The sequence below is a fragment of the Gracilinanus agilis genome, chromosome 1 (genome assembly GCF_016433145.1).
Source record: "Gracilinanus agilis isolate LMUSP501 chromosome 1, AgileGrace, whole genome shotgun sequence".
NCBI classification, from domain to species: Eukaryota; Metazoa; Chordata; class Mammalia; order Didelphimorphia; family Didelphidae; genus Gracilinanus; species Gracilinanus agilis.
The window spans coordinates 330,255,613-330,265,034 of record NC_058130.1 but is presented as its reverse complement, the minus strand read 5'-3'; the positions used below and the strand labels follow the sequence as shown (position 1 = coordinate 330,265,034).

Here is a 9,422-nt window from a genome sequence, read left to right as displayed (position 1 = left end):
GTGTTCCACCTTGCTTGCTATTCCACTTTGCTATCCCACCTTACTATTCTCCTGGCCATTCTCAACATTACTTTCCAAATTAATAAACTTCTCTTTTATTTTTTAAGCTAAGTTTCTTGCATTCATGCAAAAGGTATCCTTCCCGAATCCCAGGGGTTCACCATTGTTCCCCACTACATGTTCCCCATAACAATTGGATAATAGATGATATAAAATAAAGAACCTGGTATGGATCTGGAAAATTTCCTAAAGAAAGAATTTTCACCTGATGCAAAGTCTAGAAAAGTTGATTGGATGTAGAGTGACAAAAAAGGAGAAAAGGAGAGAGGTGTGAGAAAACCTGAAGGAAAACACTGGCAGACGTTTCTACATAGAAAAAAGGTTGATCCTCTGCAACAAGGAACCTATTCTGAGATCAATGAAAACAGTTAAGGAAGCGGGGGTCAATAACACTATGACCAAACCTGGTAGGAGACCAGTAAATGTTATTGATTTTACTGGCCAACATGGGTTGACACAACACTGAAATCTCTGGTTAGGAACTTGAATCAGAATGCCATAAAGTGGGTGACGTTCAAGGAGAACCCTAAAACAAAGGTTCTCATATTTATTTATTTTATTTTTTGCCTCAGGATTCCTTTATCCTCTTAAAAATTAATACCTGCCCTCCCCAACAAATGCTTTTCTTTATATGGGCTACTTCTAGTGATATTTATCATATTAGAAATTAAAATATCTTAGTATTGTTACAAAAATAATTTTAACCTCATGGATACCCCAAGAGGATCTCATCAGCCACAAAAAGCCCTTGAACTGACTATTGAGAACCACTACCGTAAAAGAAGAATGTGCACTTATTTCAAATTCTGTAGCAACTAATGTTTCCTCTCTGCTATTAATTTTCTCCCTATTGAGGAGAATTATATTTACTGCCTACTCATAATTAATTTTTAGCATCTTTCTTCTCAGAACTCAAAACATAAGTAAATGTTCTCTGGCTAACCTTTATATAGTATACCAGTGGGGGAAGAAGGCAGTAGTGCACAAATTCTGTTAAACATTTGTCAGAGTTTTGTGAAGCAAGAACATAATCGTTAACCTATTTCCATAATCAATATCATCTATATCACCCATGGCCTTGCCCCCATCTTAACTTCAGATCAGGCATATCATGTCCAATTCTCTAGATTTGACTGCTCAATGAATCAGTTTCTCTATTTGGCTCTTGCTTCCACCCTGGGGGGATTTAGCTTAGAGAATTCTCCCTAGTAAAACTTAGGAATACTTCATATCTAAATGTCCCTAAATGCAAGTAATAAGATCTCTAACTCTTATGCAATCACTAAATAAAAAGCAAAGGCATGAGATAGCCTTTGTTTTCTTTTTTAATATATTTATTATTTATTTATCTTTTAACATTCATTACAAAAGTCTTTTTGGAGTTCCAAATTTTCTTGCTTCTTCTTGTACCTCCCACACCCATTGAGAAGGCAAGAAATGTGATATCAGTAATACATTTGAAATCAGGCAAAATCCATATCAGACAAAATCTATTTCCATATTAGCCACGTTGCAAACACACACACACACACACACACACAAACACACTAAGAAAAATAAAGATAGTGAAAAAATTATGCTTCAATCTGCACTCAGATTCCATTGGTTCTCTCTCTGCAGGTAACTAACAATTTTCATCATATGTCTTTTGGAATTGTCTCATGTCATGGTATTGATCAGAATAGCTGTCATTCACAGTTGATCATCATTATAATGTTGCTATTATTTATACACTATTGCCTGGTTTTGCTTACTTCACTTTGCACTAGTTCATATAAGTTTTCCCAGATTTTTCTAAAATCATTGTGCTCATCATTTCTTATAGCTCAATAATATTCCATTATGATCATATACCACAACTTGTTCAGATATTCCCTAATTGATGGTTATGCCCTCTATCTCAAATTCTTTGTTACCACAAAAAAGCTGCTAAAATATTTTTGTACATTTAGATCTTTTTCATTTTTCTTTGATCTCTTTGGGATAGTGACCTAATAGTGGTATTTTAGTTAAAGGTACTAGAACTTGGGGAAATCAATTAATCAGGCATAGCCTGACAAATTCCCTTCCTCATCACAAATGTAATTTACTTGAGGGCAGGAATTGTCTCATTTTTGTATCTCTATGCCCAGTGACTATCACAGCACATAGTAGGCTCTTAATAATAACATTTTTTACACATAGATATAATTTTTAATAATCCTTTTCTAACAGTTTGTAATTCATGTTCTCTCTCTTCTTCCTTCCCCTTGCCCCTCTTTGAGATGGGAGGCAATGTGATAATGGTTATACATGTGCTACCATGTGATACAAATTTCCATGTTCATAATGTTGTGAAAGAAGACATTTATCACTTATACAGGAAAACTTATGAAGAAAATAAAGGGAAGAATATATATACCTCAATCTACATTCAGACTCATTCAGTTCCTTCTATGGAAGTGAGTAGCTTTTTCCATTAAGAGCCTCTAATTATAACAATTATAATAACAATAAAGAATAATATCATTTACATAGCAATATAAGGTCTGTAAAACACTTTAAAAATATTATCTATGATTATGATCCTCATAACAACCCTGTGATATAGGTGCTATTATTATCCTCATTTTACAAAAGAGGACATTGAATTTGAAAGTTAAGTGACTTGCCCATAAATGAAATGATTGTTAATTCTTCATTCATTATCCCCCTCACTTGCTATAATTCTCTCTTTCTATCTAAAATACCAATCACCAGTACCTCCGAGTTGAATTTAAATAGCCTAAGGAAATACCTACCAAAGCTTAGATGGTTGGGATCCTGGGTTGTCATAAGTACCATAGGTTAATGAGGTACCAAGTGAGAGGATATAGCCTCCTTAAACAGGGTGTCTGAGTAAGCAGATAAGCCATTGAACAAGAAAACATATGGCAGTATTGATAAAATTCACCTATTGTGTAGTGCTGTCTACAACTAGCACTAAGACAGATTGATTCCTATGCTACTCAGTTTCTTTAAAGTTATCATAGTTTATAAGAAAATGAACCAAAATGGCTGTGAAAGTTTGTTTCAAAAGCAGACTGAGGATCCCTCTGAAAGTCAATACAACAGAAAGTTATTATTATGTACTAATGACTGTATTGGGGAAGGAAAAAATGAATGAACCCTTGGCAATAGAGTGACACACAACTCCAAGAGCATGGTCAAGGAATATAATAGAGAATTGCTGCCCGTATTCTCTTGAGTGAGTCAAGAGGGATCTAACAGAGGCTGTTGCAACACTGGAGATTCAATGAGGCTCCATCCCTCTCAGACACAACTTGTCTGTCTAATGTGAGCCACCCAAGCTGTTACTTGCCACCTGGCATGACTAACCATTCTCTGGTGATCTCACATATTATGATAAATATCAGCTTGTTAATTATTTTACAAATTTGGCACCTATTGGATGGAGTAAAGACCAATCTACTCTAAACCAACAATGAGTTTATCCAAAGATGCTTAAAGTGACTTCATGATTTCAAGTTAAGCGCTATGATGAACCAATAAATCTGTCTAACAGTGAGATATAGTAGAAAGAACAAAGGGTCAGAGGGGTCAGAGACCCCTCCTTGTTGTACTCCCTGAATAATGGCAGTGAAGAGAAACCAGAGAAGACATGGGGAAAGGAAGCAGGAGTAGAAGCTGAGGAAAATACTGGAGGAATGAGCCTCTCTCATAAGAAACCCAAGAGATAGGCTTTAAATTTTTTTTTTCTTTGTTTTATTCCAGTAACAAATCTACACGTAAATTTTCCAAGGTTACATGATTCATGTTGTTTCCCTCTCCTCTTCCTCCCCTCTCCCATAGTTGACAAGCAATTCCACTGGGTTTTACATGTATTATCACTCAATAAAAATTATCATTTACATGTATCATCAATAGCTGAACAAATTGTGGTAGATGATCACGATGGAATACTATCAAACTATAAGAAATGATGAGCACAATGATTTTAGTGGATGTGAATAACATTCTTTTCATAAGTTCCTCAGAATTGTCCTGAATCGTATTGCTGCTAGTAGCCATCTATTACATTTAATCATCCCACAATGTTTCAGTTACTATGTAAAATGCTCTCTTGGTTCTACTTATTCCTCTCTGTATCAGTTCATGTAGGTCCTTCCAGTTCTTATAGAAATCAACAGTTTCATCATTTCTTATAGCATGATAGTATTCCACCACCATCATATGCCACAATTTGTTCAGCCTTTTCCCAATTGAGGGACATCTCTTCAGTTTCCAATTTTTTGCCACCACAAAAAGTGCAGCTCTAAATATTTTTGTACAAATAGGTTTATCCCCATTTTTAAAAAGGAGATAGACTTTTTAAAAACTCTTGCTTTCAATTCAGTTACTATTCATTCAACTACATATTCCTGGAAGAAATTATGTTGTTAAGTTCCCATGTCCTTGGAGACAGCAATTTGGTGCAAACAAATACAGAAATAAGAAAAAATAAACAGGCTCTGTTGACCCCTGGGGTCAGGACTCCTCCCTAAACTAACAGTTTTTCACATTCAAACAAAGTTGTAAAGCAAGAAATGTTTCCTGTAAACTTCAGCAACCCACCCATTTTCACAGTCAATCAGAAGGCACCACCAGCTACTCAAATTGCCAGTATGTGGAACTAGTATTGTAAGGCTTCTGCTAGGGGAAGCAGGGAAATATTCAGAGTCTGAGTTAGAATATACTTGATACAGCTTAATACATATTCAAACAAAACTTTTATTTGATAATAAAGCAAGGTATATTTGGTACATAGGAAGACAGGAGTTCAAATCCTACCTCTGATACAAAGTAGTCCAGGCAAGTCATTTAACCTCCCAATGCTTCATGGAACTATTTAAAACTATAAATAGTTACAAATTGGAAGGAAGAGCTTCCTCAAGAAAGTCTATTATGCCAATGAAATCACAGGCTCAGATTTTTTTAAAAGCTATTTTTTAATAATTTACCGAGAACATTTTTAAAAAGTTTCTTTTTTCTTTAGAAATCTTTAGAAAGATTCTTTTTTTCAAATCAGAAAGAAAAGGAAAAAATACTTTTAAAATTTCGGGTCTTTCTGATTGCTCCCCTTTTCTATTAAGATACAAATAAAGTTTGCAAGTTTTGTTTATGTAACTTTGACTCAGCAAAAATTAAAGACAAAATTCTGAAGATTCCTTGTCTTTTTCCTCTATACATCCAATCTACTCACCCACAATTCTTTGTCTATTTTTTTTTCACCAGGAGGCTCAAAAAGGAGATAGTCAACGGCCTTTTTCCACTCTCAAAGTTCTGTTCCAAAACCTCACCCATTAAGCAACACATGGTTACCCTTTACTCTTAACAGAGTAATTTTTTCAGTATTTGTGTCAAGACTGAGGTTGAGGGGGCAGTAGAAGAGAAATTTGGGGGAGATTTGGGGGAGGTGGAAGAATAGAAAGTGATTATGTAGTGCAGGTGGGAGACTGAAACTCTTTGTTTAATAACTCAAAGAGCTCACAGCTTTTGCCTCTCTTTTGAAGGTGGAACAATGCCCAAATGAGAACAAAGGCAGAGTAGATTCAACTGATTTGGCATTTGGCCACAACTTTATTAAGCAACCTAATAAAACATATTATTCTTTCACTCAGCACCTCAGAAGGTAATCTATGCACACTAGCCTATTGACTCACTTTTCTGAAAACTATTATACGTATTACCCCCAGGCTAAAACTCTTTCCTGTGGCAAGGATCATACAAATACTCTTGTCTAATCATTGCAGTCAGAAATTTCTGGAAAGAGAATCTCATTCACAGTAGTACATTACAACCAGATTCCATTCTAAGAGCTTAGACACAATCAATCAATCAGCAAGCATTTATTAAATATTTACTATGTGGCAGGCACAAGTAGTATTTATTCATCTCCATTTATTCCATTATATGTTTATTGATGAACAATATACAATTGTACATCATTAAATGTAAAATATAAACATGTTTATATTTTATCCAAGTACATATACAATATAAACATATATACTTATATAGCCATAGACATAATATATGCTCCAAATATATCTATACACCCAGAAATTTCTATCTACCCTGACCATCTTGATGTCTGCCTTGTACTCCTTTTCTGGAAAAATAATAATAATCAACCCCACTATGGCTCATTATCCATCCCTGTAACTCCTCAGAACCAACCACTCTTCTCTAGTATTATAGGAAAGGCATGATTGAGGGCAGATCCTTGGTAATTTAGATTTGAGGTGGAAATGAAATAATTATAGAAGATAATGGCAATTTTTAATGAATGTTTACTTAGCCATAGAGGAGGGAGGAGGAAGACATTCAACAATTATAACCAATAATCCTTTTTCTATTTTGCCCACAGCAGACTAGTAGTCAACCTTCAGAGAGGAGCCAGGGTCCCTCTTGGCTCTTTGTATTGAGACAAGAAGGCTAACCTCAGAAGCTTGAGTTGTTAGTCCCCTTAAAAAATTAATTCTCAAAGATCATTTCAAAATCTTTTTAGGAAATGCTTCTTCTGCCTGAAGGGAAGGGATTCAGGTAAACAGGCATCTTGGCTCACCTAGCCATCCCTCCCCTAGGTGCATTTTATTTCTCCTGTTAGAATGTAAATTTCTTAAATTATAGGACTGTTTCACTTATGTATGTATGTCCTCAATACCTACTAATGTGAGTGGCACAAAATATTTATTTAATAATGATTTTTTCATTCATCTATGTGATTTTATAAGTTTATATTCTGTTGTGGGAGAGCTAGAGATTAAAACCTGGGCCAGGAAGGATGCTTTCTTCAAGAATGGCAGGCTCAGGGGGCAGCTGGGTGGCTCAATGGATTGAGAGCCAAGCCTAGAGACAAAAGGTCCTAGTTTCAAATCTGGCCTTAGACACTTCCTAACTGTGTGACATTGGGCAAGTCACTTAACCCCCATTGCCTACCCTTACCACTCTTCTTCCTTGGAGCCATTATACAGTATTAACTCCAAGACAGAAGGTAAGGGTTTAAAAAAAAAAAAAAAAAGACAGACTCCAATGATATCTTAAAGATAGAGAAATTTATTAAGCTGAATGCAAGTTGAACTATTGAGTTGAAGGGCCAGTAGGTAGGTGCAGATGGAATACTGCCTCCCAGAGGAGATAAGGGTTTGGATTCTTATACCCTTTTGATAACAGGGACTTCATGACCAGAGATGGGTTGATGGAGTGATGTTATTATGTAACCAGGAATGGGATGATGTTTTGTGCCTCAAAGTCAGAAGGGGTGACCTGTGCAGTTCAGGGGATGATTAGAGAGCTTAAATTCAAACAGATGCTTATCAGAAGCAAAATGACAAGTGTCTCTCTGGGTTCATTGAGAAGCTAGGGGAGAGGACAAAGGAAGTGTCCCTTTCAGCTTAAAATCACTTTCCTTTGGCACTGCAGGAATGGAAATGAAAAAGGCCTGGGATATCTCTGGGGTTTTGGGGTGTCCAGGGAAACCGTGAGTCCCATGCCAATTCCACAGTGCTATTCTGTGCTGTGCAATGCACTACTCAAGTAAGCTCTGTGAACATGCTCTCAAGTGTTGTCAAAGAAGGGGTCACTACACCACATGTAAAAGCAGGGCCACTTACGGACTTAGAAAACTATTGTGTTGTTATTTATTTTGCTACATGTTCCCTAATTACATTCTTTTCAGAACATTTTTACTCTTTAATAACAAATCAATTGATATACATACATCATTTTAAAGCTAATGGCAATCATTGCTGACCTTTCGCAATAAATGTGTGAACCAAAATGAAATTTTTTCAAAAATTCTTTGCAGCATCTCACACATTGCTTCTCAGAAAGTGTGTGAGCATGACAGTATGGTAAATGACAGTAAAATGCAAAATGAAATCTGGAATCTACTTACCATCTAAGGTAGGAACTGGAAAATGTCCTCTTCTATTTTGGCTGTCTAGTTTAAATTGCGCAGAACAAAATCTTATAACAAAATTTGTTTATCAACAAATTGCAGTAGAACACAATCTCATTGTCATTGTACCAGACACACCAATCCACACAGCTACAGAAGATAATAGCTGAGACTCTGATCCTGGTCCTGATTTTTATGTGAATACCACTGATGAACCTTGGGAAATCAGCTATAGGATGGATTTTTATATTATAGGTGAGCCATCGGAGCTGATAGATGCCAATTTCTGAGCCAACCTAAAGAGGACATCTATTTCTTTGAAGAATCCCTACAAATACAAATCTGTGTCAGCATTCTCTCCAATATGCAATCCTGTTCTCTGTCCTTAAGGGGGAAGGAGGAAGACCTTCAATAAATATTTAGGATGAGATCAAGTTAAGTGGGAAGCAGATGATGCTACTCATCTTGGAAATCTTGTCCAGATCCTCAGGTAGGCGTATTAATTGATCATGGCAAAGATGATCAGTACCTTAAAGTAGGACAATTACAGCTGTCCATATAGAATAAAAAATTCCAGTTGGTTTTAGCTTGTAAAGAAGGATATGATCCTAACTACTACTTTATTGCAATAATGATCACATCAGATATTATGCAAAATATCTGAACATATAAAACTTCATATATGAGAAAACTCACAATTATAAAAACTTTAAAGTAAGCAGGATTTTTTAAAAGATAGGATTATACATTTTAAAATGACAGCTTATGAACATTCACTTCCAGTTTTTATTAAATAGCTAACCACCTTCTGAAAAAATATATAAAATCAAGCAATCTGATTCCAATTTTTTTCCATAAGTACCCTGAGAGAAGGCATGTGTCATAGTTTTGGATCAATTTGAAATCCTTGTTAAATAAAGTTTAAAAGATCACAGGATATATAAATGAACACAGTTGACTAAAGAATACTGTCATTCAAATGTCCTTGGTGACCTAATAATCAGTTATCAGTCACTGGGTGTAACAGCTCTGTAGAGAACTAAATGATAGAATTTATGTTTCAATAGAAAAAAAAGAAACAATTTATTTAAAAAAGAAGTAAAATCTAGAAGAATATAAAAACCAAGAGCTAAGTTTCCAAAGGGACAGATATTTCAGTGCCTTGATGAATTTATGATTTCATCTTTTCCAAGGTAGATTTCAACACATAGACACTTTCTCATCCTATGCAATTCTTGTCCACATCCTTCTCCACAAGATATCCACCCAACAAGCTAATGATATTTCTATATCTGTCTATGCTTTATGAGTGTCAATGGGAAAAGTTAGAAGTTTATCCATTATTCCCTTTTACTATATGAATAGTCCAACTTTTCAGTTGGACTATTTCATACACTCTTTTACTGCCATCCTTGTGATGCTTCTCTTGTGCAATTCCTCA

At 35.4% G+C, this 9,422-nt stretch overlaps 1 pseudogene; it reads left to right on the top strand.

The window, feature by feature from the left end:
* The first annotated feature begins 7,938 nt into the window (after positions 1-7,938).
* LOC123251372 lies at positions 7,939-8,653 on the top strand (annotated as a pseudogene).
* The last annotated feature ends 769 nt before the right edge of the window (positions 8,654-9,422 follow it).